Source organism: Dermacentor variabilis, chromosome 3 (genome assembly GCF_050947875.1).
Source record: "Dermacentor variabilis isolate Ectoservices chromosome 3, ASM5094787v1, whole genome shotgun sequence".
NCBI lineage: Eukaryota > Metazoa > Arthropoda > Arachnida > Ixodida > Ixodidae > Dermacentor > Dermacentor variabilis.
In genome coordinates, this window is record NC_134570.1 from 243,574,565 (window position 1) to 243,593,027 (window position 18,463).

The 18,463-nt window shown below is 47.8% G+C and overlaps 1 protein-coding gene across 2 annotated transcripts in view; it reads left to right on the plus strand.

The window, feature by feature from the left end:
* LOC142576766 (innexin inx2-like) overlaps positions 1–18,463 on the plus strand; it is a 199,959-nt gene that overhangs the window by 157,073 nt on the left and 24,423 nt on the right. For both annotated transcript variants that reach the window (XM_075687044.1, XM_075687045.1), the window contains exon 2: positions 3,080–3,379. The gene's annotated coding sequence lies outside the window, so the exon portion shown is untranslated. The remainder of the gene's footprint in view (positions 1–3,079; positions 3,380–18,463) is intronic.

Below are 18,463 nucleotides of genomic sequence, written 5' to 3' on the forward strand. Positions count from 1 at the left end.
CAGCCTCGTTTAGTTCACTGATGACACCAGGTCGATCCCCATTTATCCCACGTTAAGAAAAAAAAGCGAGGGTTCATAAATTATTCGTAACGCTCTTAAATAAGTCAGGAAGGCTAAAATTTCCCGACAGATTGCACTTCGAATGCTGCCCATTCATTTTCAGGATAAAGCCTCTGACACCCAGGCTTCTCTTGCGACATTAGGAAACGTAGCTGATAACGGCAGAGTAACACTTTCGAACACTTGCTTACAATTTGTTTTTCAGAAGCTGCATATGATCAACATGCATTTACCATCGCAAAGAAAGTAAGAAAGACAGAACAAAAATAAAGAAAGCTTCCTTCTTGTCAGCAAAATTAAACCGGTTGTAGTTATTACGCCGGAGCAGCGGTCCATGTTTCACGCCACTCGTAAAACTCACTAATTAAGCTCCGGACCACATGCAAGCCTAATGTATTTCAAAAGGTGCATTTCGCCTATGTATTTCAAACGTTGCCTACAGATTACCCATAGCGTACCCTTAATTTCTCCAAATATGAAAAGGTGTCTTGCTTAGTTCACCGAGGACAGCGGAGAAAGAAACAAGGGTACTCGAACAACGCACGAAAATAGCGGGAAAGAAGGTTCACTAATGATTTGCAACGCTTTCAGTGAGAGCAGAAACGTGAACGTCTGGCAGATAATTACACTTAACTTTCTCCTACTTTCTAGAAATTCGACGCTATTAAGTTGCTTTAGAAGTCTGGGAAACATTCAAAGATGCGCCAGTATGACACTTTGAAACGCTTAAATAAGGAACTTTTTGCAAAGGATGTAGCGATCGATCGTAAAGAAAGATAAACACATCACAGATCATTCTGAAGGAGCGTCCTGCTTTAATCAAGTATCGATGCCTTGCTTCCCACTTAGCTTACCGATGAATCGAGAAAAGCAAATAAATGCTGTCATTGAGGCCCATGATTGTTTTCTATACTTTCGCAGTGTCGCGAGCTGCCCATGTGCTTATGGTCCACAACCTTACGCGTCTAGGCGGAAACCGCTTGGGTATCTGGTTTCCGAGACGTGGTGTCGGGGGCCACGAGTCACGGTGCGCGCCACGGTAACGCGCTCTCGTGGGCACCGCATTCCACGCGGACAGACCTCGAGTCCGCGCTGGCTAGTGCCGATGTTCAGAATGGCCAGACGGGTCCCTACGGGTGGCAACCGTTGGTGTGTTTTAGGGCCCGCGTGGTGTCGATTGATGAGTGCACGCCGTAGCGGCGCCGTACATACGAAGAGAGCATTCGGAGAACATCGTCTTGTAAACACCGAGTTCGGATGCCGCCGACGGTCATCATTATTTTACGCAGACAAACTTTGAGTGGGAATGCGCCACCCGGTGTTGTGGCACTAACTCCCGAGTCCTTTGCTGGCTAGGAACTTTCCAATGAGGGTGTCCCCAACAACGTTGAAATAGGAAAGGACAACATTGTTGTAGAAAGAACGAAAACAGTTTTATTTCCAATCCATTTAAAGAGTAAGCTCCATGCTTTGGTTTGTGGTCTCAAAACTTATGACTCTCATTGGCGATTGCATGTGTGGGATGGGCCAAGAGACCTACCCTACTTCTTCGTTGTCTTCTTGAACTACATTAATCCAGGCGATGCCCTGTCCCTCAGTTTGGGCGGAAATCAGGATAGATCAGAGAGGCAAAGGGCTCTAATAGCCATTGAGCCAGTTGAAGTGTGCTTGCTTTATTGTTCAAATTGAAGTTCATTTGTTTTATCTGGCATGTATCAGCATATAAACGCTGACCCATAAACATTTCTTGTCCATTTGATCTACATGGCTTCCTGCCTGCGTTTGGTCACTTCCGATCATCATCCAAGAAACTTCATGTTCCAATGGACAAGTAAGAAGAACAGCCGACAACAAAACGTTACTGCGTCTATGGCGCATAAAAATTGTGAGAGGCTAGTGCTAAGTATTTATTTTCAAAGCACATAAACAACCTACACAACTTTTAGTGTGCGTAAACCAAAAAGGGGGCCCCATTTCTGAAAATACAAAATCTCCGCTCGTATCGCTCCTGGCAGGGAACCTGTACTACTATAACTCTAATGTAGAAGCAGACTAAACTTGAAATGGGCAGACACCGTCAAAAGTGACACATGCCTGAAGAAGGAGTAGTGTGCGTTTTCATGGTATAACGGTTCTCCACATTCAGTATGGTCGTTTTCCCCAACACGTCTAGGATAAGTTCTAATATACAATGAAATGTGAGGGCCAGAACTATACGCCGTTTTATTTGTTTCCACGAGGTGATAAGAAACTGAGAGTGCAACGCTATGTTGATTATTTCAGGACAGTGATTCAAAAGTTCCTGTATTTAATCATTTGATTTCAGGCCGCAAGGCATGCACTGGCTGGACGTATTATAATACTATACTCAGACCTCTTTTCGCCCTTACATTACCTATAACAAGGTGATTGTGAGTTTCCGAATGTGATTGGCCTGTGTCAAAAAACTGGGCATGATCCAAGAAGCGTCAGCTGAAATTGGCGCCAGCCTTCTCCGCCGTACGAGCTTGCCGGCGCATCCCGCACGCGTCCGCTGCACGACGTCGCGGGGAGGCGCGAAAGGCCCCGAGCAGGTAATAAAGAAAAGCATTACCAGCAAGGCCGCTGTATTAAGAAAAAATAAAATTTGACCTCGGCTGTTGTTTTTGTTCATTTTTCGCCGTGTAGCTGGCAATTCAAAATACAGTGTGGGGGCATAAATTGGCCCTCCGGTTTTCACGATGTGCAGGGGGGCCAAGTGCCTCTCGCCCCCTTTCTTCCCCTCCCGGTAAATATGCCTATGGTTTTGCGGTGTCAGCGTTCTAACCGTGGCAGCTAAGTTCAGAATGCCTCTACCGATTACCTCTTTCGGCCCTGAATCTTTTCCTTTCAGCAGATTTTTTTGCTTGGCATATTTGACTGAAAGAGTTCTCAGAAGTATGATACGAAACGATTTTACAATTTTTCGTGAAGTTACGGATATGGTGCCCAATGACGCCACCAGGGCTCAAAGGTTGTCAATTTTTTCTATGTATTCCAGGTTGCGGCTCTGCTGGCAAAGTGCGAGCATTTGTTGGGCGGCCGCGCTGCAACTACCTCGTGGAATCACGATACAGGACGGCTTCATATCCCGTTATCGGATCCTGGTGACATGTGGCACGTCAACAAGATATCGAGCCCTGGCATAATAGCATACACACGGGATCAGCCATGGAAGACGTCGACTCACGTGACCCTGCAGGAGGACTTAAAAATGAAGCCAGCACCATGCTACTCCAGTGGGCAACGCAGCAGCGAAATGAGCAACATGCTCAGGAGCACTTTTTTCCACCTATTCCAGGTTAGTAGACATTTGCCGACGGCCTGCTATCGTAGCGATAATAGGTTTTTACTGCTGCTGCCTTGCCCACTCTGTCTTGAATGCCTTCTTGCTCGACTTAAAAATATTCCGGTAAATCTTTTGCTTTGTGGCGACGTTGAGGCCAACCCTGGCCCTACCAAGGACCAAGGAGGAAATATTGATGGAACTTCTTGCCAGTCAAAATTCATTCAAAACAGCTTTACAAGCTGTACAGGCGTCTCAGAAAGAGATTGGCAAGCAAGTCGGTTCACTAACTGATCGTGTGGATGGTTTAGAGCGCCAACTGAGGAAACTAAGTGTAGTTACTAAGCGGGTCCAGGATATGAAGACTGCGATGTCTACGGCTAGATCAGATCTAGCCTCCATTGTTGAAAAACTAGATGACCTAGAAAATCGTAGTCGAAGAAACAACTTAGACATTTACGGTCTTGACGAACCAAGCAATGAAACTTCTCAGGATCTTGAAGAGAGAGTAAAAGATTTGATTCACAGCAAACATGGTATTTCTCTGGCAAATATAGAAAAATGCCATATAATTGGAAACAGAAATGTTAGTCATACACGACCGGTCATGCCTGGGTTGCTCGATTATTTGGAAAAAATGTCAATCTTGAAGGCTGCATTCAAATTGAAGGGTACAGCTGTTTCAATATCGCACAATTTCTTACGTAGAGTTCGAGAAATTAGAAAGAAGCTTTGGAACAGTTCTACTCTAGAAAGAAATAATGTCTCGAAAGTTAAACTTGTACACAATAAACTCATCATAGACGGCGTAATCTTTGGCTGGGACTAAAAGAAAGGTACACGTGTCCAACGAAAGAAAAATAAAAATCGACGTTTTGTAGAAAAGCCTCGGGAACTTAATATACTTAACGTGAACTGCCGGAGTGTGGTTAACGAAGTCGCAGATCTTGAGGGAATATTGGTGACACATAACCCTGAAATAATTATTCTCACGGAAACATGGATAAATGATTCTATCAAAGAAAACGAACTTGTTCCTCGTGGGAACAATGTGCACAGGAAAGATCGAGGGAGCAAAGGTGGGGGTGTTGCTTTGCTGTTCAAGGAGCGCTTTAAAATTTTGAATGCCAACGTACTGAACATTGAGGGTATATTGCTACGGCGCAGCCGCCACAGTGTGGCTGCACTGAGGAGGAAGTAGAAGACGACGTGGGCCGGCTTGATATAGCATCGCCATTTTGGCCTTCCCTTATCTTCCCTGTAAATAAATTGTATATAGCATTGGGCTTCAGCTACAGGTAACATTAGTTTGGTGGAGGTGGACGTTCCCCGTACCCGTCATGAAGCTTCGCAGCGGTCGCGACGGCGACAGTGCAACTTCGGCTCCTGCTGGCGGCACTTCATCTACACAACCGTCTCCGCCTGCAGCCCCGACTTACGTCACCGTTTCCCCCCCTCGGGATTCTCGTGTTTTCAACGGAGTCAGCAGTCCTGATGTTGACGACTGGCTTCGCTTATATGAACGTGTCAGCACGAGTCACAGGTCGGATCCGACTATTATGCTTGCAGACGTTCTTTTCTACCTCGACGGAGCTCCACTTGCATGGTTCCAGACTCACGAAGGTGAGATCTCGAGCTGGGATCTCTTCAAAGAGAAGCTCCGCGACCTTTTTGGCAGTCCGTTCGGTCGCCAAGTGAATGCTAAGAAAGCCCTTGCCACACGTGTACAGACGTCGACCGAGTCCTACGTGTCGTACATTCTCGACGTCTTGGCCCTTTGTGCCAAGGCTGACCAAGTCATGTCTGAAGACGATAAGGTGAATCACATCCTCAAAGGCATTGCTGACGACGCCTTCAATTTACTGGTGTTTACGAATGTCACCAGCATCGATACGATCCTCAAGGAGTTCCGCCGTCTCGAGCATGCTAAACGCCTCCGGGTATCCCAGCACACCACGCGACTTCCCAGCACAGCTGCTACGTCATCCTGTGACAACCTGTTCCACCAGCCGTCGCGATGTGACAACTTGACCCGCATCATTCGTCGTGAGGTCGAAGCGGCACAACCGGCGGCCACTTCATTCCCGTCAACTGATCATTCTCCGGTGACAATCTCCTTGATCCAGGCCGTCGTTCGTCAAGAGTTGTCCAACGTCGGCCTGCAGTCCATTCGTCCCGTATGCTCGGAACCCCTTTCTGCACGCACGTCCCCACCGCGCTCTTCTTACTCCTCTTATGGACAGCGCAACCCCTCCGAATGGCGAACCGTGGACGACAAGCCGATCTGTTTTAACTGCCGATGCATTGGATATGTCGCTCACTACTGCCGCAGCCACTTGACTTCTCCGACGCGCTATTCTCCTGATTATCTCCCTCGCCCCTCTAGCGCATTCTTCTCCTTCGCCCCTTCTATGCCCGCTCCATCATCTGACCCTGCGACGCCTTTGACGCGACCCCGATACTCTCGCTCGCCTTCTCCCTCCTGTCTTGAATCTCGTTCACCCCCGTCACGCCATGCTCCTTCTCCGACCTACCCGCCGCACCCCCGATCGCGCAGCTTCTGGAGGTGAAGCTGCAATGATGACATTGACACGAAATCCTCGCTTCACCTTACCCACGAACAACAATCTTTTGGACGTTCTCGTCGACAGTGTTCCTGTGTGCGTGTTGATTGACACCGGGGCGCATGTGTCCATTGTAAGTGCTGCTCATCGCCGTCGGCTCAAGAAAGTTCTGACACCCGCCCCGAACCGAGTTGTACAAGTCGCCGATGGAGGGACTGTCGCTATTGTCGGCATCTGCTCTGCCCGACACACCACTTCTGAGAGACACACCGTCGTTCCCTTCACCGTCGTCGAGCATTGCCCTCACGAACTCATTCTCGGTCCGGATTTCCTTGCCAGTCATTCTGCCTTCATGGACTGTTCGGGCGGCTTATTCACCTAGACTTGCCCCTTCTTGCCGACCCTGTGGACCCGCCTCCAAGCCGTTTGAGCTGCGTGGATTTTATTCGCATACCGCCTAACTCTGTGACACACGTCGACTTGTTGTCCTCACCAGCTGCACCTGACGGTAATTACGTGGTCGCACCAATTCCGGCAGTTATACGTGGTGTTACCGTGGGGCACACTGTGCTGACAATAACTGGCAACCGCACCTGCCTTCCCCTTGTCAATTTCGTGCTGACCGCGCAAGTTGTGCTTCAGTGGATTACATTGGCTGTAATTAGCGCTTTGCAGAATGATGAGGTCGAGCCATTCACAGTGGAAGATCGTCACAACTCAGCCCATACCGGGACGTCATCGCACGGTATGGACGTCGACATTGAGAAGATGGTTTCCTCTGACCTTACACCTGCTCAAGCTGGAGCTCTTTGCCGCGTTCTTGAAGGCTATAGCGATATTTTTGACTTTGACAATCGACCTTTAGATCAAACGTCCGTCGTGACCCATCGCATAAACACTGGCGATGCGAACCCTACTCACCAACGTCCATATCGTGTTTCTGCGTCCGAACGAGCCATTATCCAACAGGAATTCAGAAAGATGCTTGCAAAATACATTATCGAGCCTTCGTGTAGTCCCTGGGCTTCTCCCGTCGTACTTGTCAAAAAGAAGGATGGAACGTGGCGTTTTTGTGTAGATTATCGCCACCTGAAAAAAATCACAAAAAAGGACGTGTACCCTTTGTCACGTATTGATGCCGCTCTAGACTGCCTGTACGGTGCCACCTATTTTTCATCTATCGACTTACGGTCCGGCTACTGGCTGATATCCGTCGACGACATGGACCTAGAGAAGACGGCATTTGTTACCCCTGACGGTCTTTATCAGTTGAAGGTGATGCCTTTTGGCCTCTGTAACGCGCCCGCCACCTTCGAACGAATGATGGACTCTTTGCTTCAGGGGTTCAAGTGGTCCACCTGTTTGTGCTATCTGGACGACGTCATCGTTTATTCGCCCACATTTGACACGCATCTGGACCGTCTTTCAGCGATTCTTGACGTTATCCGCCGCGCCGGTCACCAGCTGAACTCGTCAAAATGTCACTTCGCTCGCCGCCAAAGCAGCGCCCTTGGACACCTCGTGGACGCCAGAGGCGTGAGACCTGATCCTGACAAAATTCGTGCCGTTTCGAACTTTCCTGTTCCGAAGTCTACCAAGGACGTTCATAGTTTCGTAGGGCTGTGCTCTTATTTCCGACGCTTCGTGAAGGATTTCGCGACCATCGCACATCCCCTTACCAACCTCTTGAAGAAAGACGCCCCATTTTCTTGGGGACCTGACCATGCCGCATCTTTTCGCAGCTCACTACTCTCCTTACCACGCCTGCAATTCTGGCCAACTTTGACCCGTATGCCTCAACGGAAGTTCGAACTGATGCCAGTGGTCACGGCATAGGAGCAGTGTTAGCACAACGCCAGCGTGGACATGATCGCGTTATAGCCTATGCCAGCCGACTTCTATCACCCGCCGAGCGCAATTATTCAATCACAGATCGCGAGTGCCTCGCTCATGTGGGGTCTGTTGCGAAGTTTCGTCCATACTTGTACGGACGCCCCTTCTGTGTCATAACTGATCACCACGCGCTCTGCTGGCTATCCTTGCTCAAGGACCCCACGGGACGACTCGCTCGCTGGGCCTTACGCCTGCAAGAATATACCTTGTCCGTGGTATATAAGACGGGACGCTTGCACCAGGATGCCGATTGTTTGTCCCGCTACCCCGTCGACGAACCGGCTGATGCGGACGCCATTGCTTCCGTTTTCTCTGTGTCCCAGTTGCTTGAAATCGGCAACAAGCAAAGCCGTGATCCTTCATTACGAGCCCTCATCGACCATCTGGAGTCAACGCCTGGCGTCGCCTCTCTCCGTATGTTTCTTCTTAAGGAGGGCACATTATACCGCCGCAATCTCGATCCACATGGCCTTGACCTTCTGCTCGTAATTCCATCGCACCTGCGTTCGACTGTCCTCCAACAACTTCACGACGCTCCCTTGGCTGGACACTTGGGCGTCTCGCGCACATACGACCGTGTACGACGTCGATTCTTTAGGCCGGGTCTCGCCCGCTCCGTGCGGCGCTACGTTGCCGCTTGCGAGCCCTGTCAGCGCCGGAAGAAGCCCTCCACACATCCAGCTGGATGTCTCCAACTGATCGACATCCCACCGGAACCCTTTTTCCGTATTGGTCTAGACCTGCTTGGACCGTTTCCTCTCTCGGGCTCCGGAAATAAATGGGTCGCCGTCGCTACTGATTATGCTACGCGGTACGCAATCACCAGAGCCCTCCCGACAAGTTGTGCTACTGACGTTGCTGACTTTCTGCTCTATGACATCATTTTAGTGCAGGGTGCTCCGCGCCAATTGCTCACTGACCGTGGCCGCAGCTTTCTGTCGGCAGTCGTCGAGGACATCCTCCGCTCCTGCTCAACAAAGCACAAGTTCAGCACGTCCTACCACCCACAGACCAACTGCCTCACGGAGCGCCTCAACCGGACCATCACCGACATGCTTTCGAAGTACGTTGCGACCGACCACCACGACTGGGATCTTCACTTACCATATGTGACGTTCGCGTATAATTCATCGCGTCACGACACCGCCGGCTATTCAGTCTTCTACCTCCTATATGGCTGAGAACCCGCGTTGCACTTAGACACTTTGTTACCCTCGGCCACACCTTCAGCCACTGAATACGCCCGCGACGCAATCGCACACGCCGACTATGCGCGCCAGCTCGCCCGCACGCGTCTCGAGGCCTCACAAGAGCATCAGAGACGCGTCTATGATTGCCACCATCGCGACGTGCACTTTACTCCGGGTTCTCTGGTGCCTCTCTGGCCACCCATTCGACGTGTGGGCCTTTCCGAAAAGATGCTGTCGCGATACACCGGCCCATACCGTGTGGTGCGACAAGTGACCGATGTCACCTATGAAGTCATCCCCGCCGACCTCTCAGCGTCATCGTCGGCTGCAAGTGACATCGTTCACGTGGCAAGACTAAAGCCATACCACGCACCTTTCACCGCGGATGTGTAGCTTCAGCACCGGGACGGTACTTCTACTGCCGGAGTTGATGCTACGGCACAGCCACCACTGTGTGGCTGCACTGAGGAGGAAGAAGAAGACGACGTGGGCCGGCTTGATATAGCATTCCCCATAGTGGGTACGCGCCACCGTCTGGGACCCAAGACGAGACAAGCAGCGCCATTTTGGCATTCCGTTATCTTCCCTGTAAATCAATTTTATATAGCATTGGGCTTCAGCTACACGTAACAATATTCTGTAAAGCTTAGCATGGCGCAATTATATATGTATTGCGAGTACTTTACCGACCACCTAATTCCTGTCCTGACTTCTTTGCTCATTTGCAAAGTTACCTGATTGCTCATGTGAAGCCTGGTCATCGACTAATTCTGGGCGGAGACTTCAATATGTCAAACATGGATTGGTCAACCTTCACACTAAACGTTTCTAATGACAAGCTACAAGAAGGGTTGTTTGATATGATTTTTTCTTTTGATCTACAGCAAGTAGTTCACAGTTTCACTAGAATACAAGGTAACTGCTTGATCTGTCTTTCTGAAGTGGATCTATTACGGGGCAAGCAAAGTGCGAAGTACTGCCTGGAATTTCCGATCACTCTGCTGTGTTGCTGACCCTTTCGGGCATCTCTGTGGAGAAATTCGTTGATGTCACTTCCGTGCTCAACTTCTCGCGCGCAGATGATGTCGCCGTATTGGATATGCTTTCGTTTAGTTTTGACTCATTCCACGGCAGCAGCGCAGATATTCGTACACTGTGGAATCTATTTAAAGAACTTGTAGCTGATTGCATCAAGCGCTTTGTCCCTTGCATGCTAAAGAAAAGGAAAGGCGAATTTCCTTGAATTTCTCGGGACACATTGCAATTAAAAGACGATTAAAGTGCCTGAAGACAAAAAGAGGTACCGCAAGAGACTTGGGCGCTTTGCTTACTAAAATTTCCGAACTCGCCTCCGAGATAAAAATGGAAGTTTCTTCAGATAAGCAACGCTACTTTGGGGAGAAACTACCTAAATTATTTCAACATCTCCTGAAAAGTTCTGGAGGCTAATTTCTCTCAGTGCGCAAATTAATGATGCTTTCGTCGTAAATGATGTTTTGAGTGATGATACTGCCGTAACAGCAGACGCATTTAACTTACATTTTAGATCTGTGTTTATGAAAGACAATGGTTCATTGCCTTACTTTCATGCTTCATACCCGCCTATGTCTGACATTACTATTAATGAGAATGGAACACTTAACATGCTCCTTAACCTTGATATTAAGAAATCACGCGGTCCTCATGGTTTGCCAAATAAATTCTTAAAGCGTTATGCGCCATGTGTCGAAATATCTGAGTGTGCTCTTTTGTAAATCACTAAATGAAGGCGAGATTCCAATCGTCTAGAGAACGGCAGCAGTGAAACCTATCTTCAAAAATGGTAATAAGCAGCACGTCTTGAACTATCGTCCTATTTCTTTGATTTCAACATCATGCAAACTTCTGGAGCGTATAATACATAACCATATTACTGAGTTCCTTTCACAGAATAAAATATTATCATGTCATCAGCATGGCTTCAGAAAGGGTTTCTCTACATGCGCACAATTAGTAACTACTGTACACGATTTCGCCAAGGCAATAAATTCAGGTAAACAGGTTGATACAATCTTCATGGACATTGCGAAAGCCTTTGACAAGGTTGCTTACAAAAAGCTACTGCACAAACTTGATGTTAGTCTGGGTAATGCCAAAATTGCTACTTGGCCTTCTGCGTGTCTTTCAAATCGATGTCAACATGTTTCATTTAAAAACAATGCCTCTCGGAGGCTTCCCGTCGAGTGTGGCATTCCACAAGGTCGGTGCGCGGACCACTGTTGTTTCTAGTTTTTATTAATGACATTGTTTATGACATTCCCGTGCAAATTAGACTATATGCGGATGATTGTGTAATGGTTATGCTAGGAGAATGCCAGCAAACTTGAGAGTAGGAAAAAATTGAGAGGCAGACATAGACAAAGTGACAGGAAGGTGGCTGGACTAACAACTGAACTTTATTCATGAAAACAACGTCCCCCAAGTCCGTACTGAACATGCGCAGGCACAACCAAACAAAAACACGGTCAACACCATATCTATACACGTCTACAGTTATCAAGAAATAATAGCTCTTTCTTGGTTAGGAACACAGATGGCGCGCTTACACACTTCTCGGGGCCAAGTTTATAGATGCGATAGGCTTCAATCAGTTCTCTTTCCTGCTGAGTCTTAGCCTTCGCCAAGATTGAAACGTCATTGAAGATAGGATTACAACCGCACTCCTTACAATGCAGCGGAAGATCACCTCCTGTGCCTGTGGGTATTAGATTTGCATGCTCACGCATGCGATCATTGACACAGCGGCCGGTTTGTCCTATATAATCTCTACCACATGTCAAAGGAATACTGTACACTTCACATGTGTCGCACGTGCGGTGCTTCACAACATGCTTGGTATTGCACGTACTCTTTCGCGAACTGTGCTGCGAGACCCTACTGCAAAGTTTTGCAAGCTTACAAGGCGCAGAACAAACCAAACTGACGTCGTTTCTTGCCGCAACCTTTTTCAATCTATGAGAAATGCCATGTACATACGGCATGACCACCAAGTTCTTTTTTATTTTGTCGCGCACTTCGCGATCCTCCCTGTTTTTCTTTTTCAAACGCTTGTACACAGATTCAGCCACTGCAGTGATCAAAGTCTTTGGATAGCCTGCCGCTAACAGTCTCCTTTCTTGCTGGGCGGCACTGTCTTGCATTAGATGCGTACAACTCTTTTCCACCGCATTCGACAAGCACAAAGAGGCTATGCCACGCTTGACCAGTTTCGAGTGAGCGGATTGGTACGGTAGCAACGTCTTTTTAGTTCTTGGACTATAAGCCCAGCAAATGTGACCTTGAGTGTGAAAGGTTAGAGTCAGATCTAAAAACTTGATGGAATTTTCTTGTGGTGCCTCGTGGGTGAAACTAAGATGCCGAGAGCAATGCTGAAAAACTGATAAAATACTGCAAATGATATCAGGGAGACAATCACCTCGTCTGATATTTAAGAGAACCAGGAAATCGTCGACATACCTGAACACCCGGGCAACACGGTAATCGGTAATGGCGTCTGACAACGACTTGTCGAATTTCGCTAAGAAAATACCGCACAGTACCGGCGCAACACTTAACCCTATACAGATACCATTCTTCTGTAAAAACATCTTGCCATCGAATTTAACAAAAGTTGCCGACAAGTAAAAAAGTAACAGTTCCATAAAACTCTCAGTCGAGAGGCCACAACTACCTTGAAAAGAAGTCTCTCCTTGGCATTCGATAGCTTCCCGCACTGCCACAAAAAGTTCTTCATGCGGAATAGAATAATACAGTTCTTCAATGTCCACAGAAAATGCCGTGTTCGCTGTTAGCACTCCCGATCTCAAAGCGTCGATCACTACCCTTGAACTGTCAATGCCGAATGGGTCCTCAGTGGCAAGGGCATTCAAGGAACGTTGCAAGAACCTTCCAACAGGCCTCTGCCATGAGCCTTCTTCTGTCACTATGGTTCTCATAGGGTAGTCAGGCTTGTGCGTTTTTACAGTGAAAAATGCGGAAAGTATATCACCCTTGCTCTTCTTAACAGTCTTTTCGAACAGCTCCAGGTTAAGCCTTTTTAGCAGCTCCAAGGCGCTTCTTTTCACTTTTTCTGGTTTTACGCACACAGCCTTGAAGTTTTTGCTCAAAGCTTCTTTGGCTTTCTTAGTGAACGAAGTATTCGGGAGGACAACAAACCCACCTTCCTTATCGGACTGCAGAAGTCCAAGGTCATTGTCCACGCAGAAACGTACAACAGGCCGCATGAGCTTTTCCGTGGGACCACGGGAAGGTCCTGCATACTGGAGTTGTTCGATACCCTCTGATATGCACCTTTCCTTCTCCTCGGAAGGCGCTTTTCGTGATATCTCCCGCACAGTGGCCACAAGCTGGTGACCACGCAAGCTCGGTGCCAAGGCGAACTTGGGTCCCTTGACCAGTAGGTCGTGCACTCCAGCTGGAACCGAAGCGTCGTCGAGGTAGATGACGCGTCCAGTACCCGGGTTTACCTTGCTCCGCTTCGGAACATGACGAAGCACGTCACGCCAAAAGGCTTCAACCAATAATTCAGCTCGGTGGATGTGTTGACGCAACCTAGCTGGTCCCAAACAGGAATCTTGACCTTGAAGGCACGTCAACCTGAGCCAGTCTTGCCAGTGCCTGACTTGTCTCCATGTCTCCGAAATTAGAATCTTCACAATCCTCTTCCAGTGTCCCTCCGATGGCGGAAGTGCACCGAATAGCGCAATCACATCACCGGGTGGAACACCTTTCTTCATGCACTTGGAAAGGTATCGTGCCTTGATCGTGTAGTAAACTATGCCGTCCACACACACGCTAGTACGGACTGAAGAAGGAAAACAATGTAGGAAAGAGCCCAAGGAACAAGAAAATGAGTTCATGAGAGTGGCCTGTTGGGCTAGTTGGTACATGGTTATGCTAGGAGAATGCCAGCAAACTTGAGAGTAGGAAAAATTGAGAGGCAGACACAGACAAAGTGACAGGGAGGTGGCTGGACTAACAACTGAACTTTATTCATGAAAACGACGTCCCCCAAGTCCGTACTGAACATGCGCAGGCACAACCAAACAAAAACACGGTCAACACCATATCTATACACGTCTACAGTTATCAAGTAATAATAGCTCTTTCTTGGTTAGGAACACAGATGGCGCGCTTACACACTTCTCGGGGCCAAGTTTATAGATGCGATAGGCTTCAATCAGTTCTCTTTCCTGCTGAGTCTTAGCCTTCGCCAAGATTGAAACGTCATTGAAGATAGGATTACAACCGCACTCCTTACAATGCAGCGGAAGATTACCTCCTGTGCCTGTGGGTATTAGATTTGCATGCTCACGCATGCGATCATTGACACAGCGGCCGGTTTGTCCTATATAATCTCTACCACATGTCAAAGGAATACTGTACACTACACATGTGTCGCACGTGCGGTGCTTCACAACATGCTTGGTATTGCACGTACTCTTTCGCGAACTGTGCTGCGAGACCATACTGCAAAGTTTTGCAAGCTTACAAGGCGCAGAACAAACCAAACTGCTCACTCAACCTGCTGCTCACTCAACTCAACTCAACTGCTCACTCAACTCAACTCAACTCACTCAACTGCTCACTCAACTGCTCACTCAACTGCTCACTCAACCAATCCGCTCACTCGAAACTGGTCAAGCGTGGCATAGCCTCTTTGTGCTTGTCGAATGCGGTGGAGAAGAGTTGTGCGCATCTAATGCAAGACAGTGCCGCACAGCAAGAAAGGAGACTGTTAGCGGCAGGCTATCCAAAGACTTTGATCACTGCAGTGGCTGAATCTGTGTACAAGCGTTTGAAAAAGAAAAACAGGGAGGATCGCGAAGTGCGCGACAAAATAAAAAAGAACTTGGTGGTCATGCCGTATGTACATGGCATTTCTCATAGATTGAAAAAGGTTGCGGCAAGAAACGACGTCAGTTTGGTTTGTTCTGCGCCTTGTAAGCTTGCAAAACTTTGCAGTAGGGTCTCGCAGCACAGTTCGCGAAAGAGTACGTGCAATACCAAGCATGTTGTGAAGCACCGCACGTGCGACACATGTGAAGTGTACAGTATTCCTTTGACATGTGGTAGAGATTATATAGGACAAACCGGCCGCTGTGTCAATGATCGCATGCGTGAGCATGCAAATCTAATACCCACAGGCACAGGAGGTGATCTTCCGCTGCATTGTAAGGAATGCGGTTGTAATCCTATCTTCAATGACGTTTCAATCTTGGCGAAGGCTAAGACTCAGCAGGAAAGAGAACTGATTGAAGCCTATCGCATCTATAAACTTGGCCCCGAGAAGTGTGTAAGCGCACCATCTGTGTTCCTAACCAAGAAAGAGCTATTATTTCTTGATAACTGTAGACGTGTATAGATATGGTGTTGACCGTGTTTTTGTTTGGTTGTGCCTGCGCATGTTCAGTACGGACTTGGGGGACGTCGTCTTCATGAATAAAGTTCAGTTGTTAGTCCAGCCACCTTCCTGTCACTTTGTCTATGTCTGCCTCTCAATTTTTCCTACTCTCAAGTTTGCTGGCATTCTCCTAGCATAACCATGTACCAACTAGCCCAACAGGCCACTCTCATGAACTCATTTTCTTGTTCCTTGGGCTCTTTCCTACATTGTTTTCCTTCTTCAGTCCGTACTAGCGTGTGTGTGGACGGCATAGTTTACTACACGATCAAGGCACGATACCTTTCCAAGTGCATGAAGAAAGGTGTTCCACCCGGTGATGTGATTGCGCTATTCGGTGCACTTCCACCATCGGAGGGACACTGGAAGAGGATTGTGAAGATTCTAATTTCGGAGACATGGAGACAAGTCAGGCACTGGCAAGACTGGCTCAGGTTGACGTGCCTTCAAGGTCAAGATTCCTGTTTGGGACCAGCTAGGTTGCGTCAACACATCCACCGAGCTGAATTATTGGTTGAAGCCTTTTGGCGTGACGTGCTTCGTCATGTTCCGAAGCGGAGCAAGGTAAACCCGGGTACCGGACGCGTCATCTACCTCGACGACGCTTCGGTTCCAGCTGGAGTGCACGACCTACTGGTCAAGGGACCCAAGTTCGCCTTGGCACCGAGCTTGCGTGGTCACCAGCTTGTGGCCACTGTGCGGGAGATATCACGAAAAGCGCCTTCCGAGGAGAAGGAAAGGTGCATATCAGAGGGTATCGAACAACTCCAGTATGCAGGACCTTCCCGTGGTCCCACGGAAAAGCTCATGCGGCCTGTTGTACGTTTCTGCGTGGACAATGACCTTGGACTTCTGCAGTCCGATAAGGAAGGTGGGTTTGTTGTCCTCCCGAATACTTCGTTCACTAAGAAAGCCAAAGAAGCTTTGAGCAAAAACTTCAAGGCTGTGTGCGTAAAACCAGAAAAAGTGAAAAGAAGCGCCTTGGAGCTGCTAAAAAGGCTTAACCTGGAGCTGTTCGAAAAGACTGTTAAGAAGAGCAAGGGTGATATACTTTCCGCATTTTTCACTGTAAAAACGCACAAGCCTGACTACCCTATGAGAACCATAGTGACAGAAGAAGGCTCATGGCAGAGGCCTGTTGGAAGGTTCTTGCAACGTTCCTTGAATGCCCTTGCCACTGAGGACCCATTCGGCATTGACAGTTCAAGAGTAGTGATCGACGCTTTGAGATCGGGAGTGCTAACAGCGAACACGGCATTTTCTGTGGACATTGAAGAACTGTATTATTCTATTCCGCATGAAGAACTTTTTGTGGCAGTGCGGGAAGCTATCGAATGCCAAGGAGAGATTTCTTTTCAAGGTAGTTGTGGCCTCTCGACTGAGAGTTTTATGGAACTGTTACTTTTTTACTTGTCGGCAACTTTTGTTAAATTCGATGGCAAGATGTTTTTACAGAAGAATGGTATCTGTATAGGGTCAAGTGTTGCGCCGGTACTGTGCGGTATTTTCTTAGCGAAATTCGACAAGTCGTTGTCAGACGCCATTACCGATTACCGTGTTGCCCGGGTGTTCAGGTATGTCGACGATTTCCTGGTTCTCTTAAATATCAGACGAGGTGATTGTCTCCCTGATATCATTTGCAGTATTTTATCAGTTTTTCAGCATTGCTCTCGGCATCTTAGTTTCACCCACGAGGCACCACAAGAAAATTCCATCAAGTTTTTAGATCTGACTCTAACCTTTCACACTCAAGGTCACATTTGCTGGGCTTATAGTCCAAGAACTAAAAAGACGTTGCTACCGTACCAATCCGCTCACTCGAAACTGGTCAAGCGTGGCATAGCCTCTTTGTGCTTGTCGAATGCGGTGGAAAAGAGTTGTACGCATCTAATGCAAGACAGTGCCGCCCAGCAAGAAAGGAGACTGTTAGCGGCAGGCTATCCAAAGACTTTGATCACTGCAGTGGCTGAATCTGTGTACAAGCGTTTGAAAAAGAAAAACAGGGAGGATCGCGAAGTGCGCGACAAAATAAAAAAGAACTTGGTGGTCATGCCGTATGTACATGGCATTTCTCATAGATTGAAAAACGTTGCGGCAAGAAACGACGTCAGTTTGGTTTGTTCTGCGCCTTGTAAGCTTGCAAAACTTTGCAGTAGGGTCTCGCAGCACAGTTCGCGAAAGAGTACGTGCAATACCAAGCATGTTGTGAAGCACCGCACGTGCGACACATGTGTAGTGTACAGTATTCCTTTGTCATGTGGTAGAGATTATATAGGACAAACCGGCCGCTGTGTCAATGATCGCATGCGTGAGCATGCAAATCTAATACCCACAGGCACAGGAGGTAATCTTCCGCTGCATTGTAAGGAGTGCGGTTGTAATCCTATCTTCAATGACGTTTCAATCTTGGCGAAGGCTAAGACTCAGCAGGAAAGAGAACTGATTGAAGCCTATCGCATCTATAAACTTGGCCCCGAGAAGTGTGTAAGCGCGCCATCTGTGTTCCTAACCAAGAAAGAGCTATTATTTCTTGATAACTGTAGACGTGTATAGATATGGTGTTGACCGTGTTTTTGTTTGGTTGTGCCTGCGCATGTTCAGTACGGACTTGGGGGACGTCGTTTTCATGAATAAAGTTCAGTTGTTAGTCCAGCCACCTTCCTGTCACTTTGTCTATGTCTGCCTCTCAATTTTTTCCTACTCTCAAGTTTGCTGGCATTCTCCTAGCATAACCATGTACCAACTAGCCCAACAGGCCACTCTCATGATTGTGTAATGTATTGAGAAATAGATAGCGTCATTGACCAACTACGACTAAATGAAGCCTTTGAAAAAGTTGTGAAATGGTGTAGTGACTGGAAAATGGCTATCAATATTGACAAAACTTTATTTATGAAAATTTAGCACAAACTTAGTAATCCGGACTTCCTGTACTCGGCGTGTAATATCTTGCTATCTGAGGTAGACGACATAAAATATCGTGGTATTTGGATTTCTAAAGTTCTTAGAT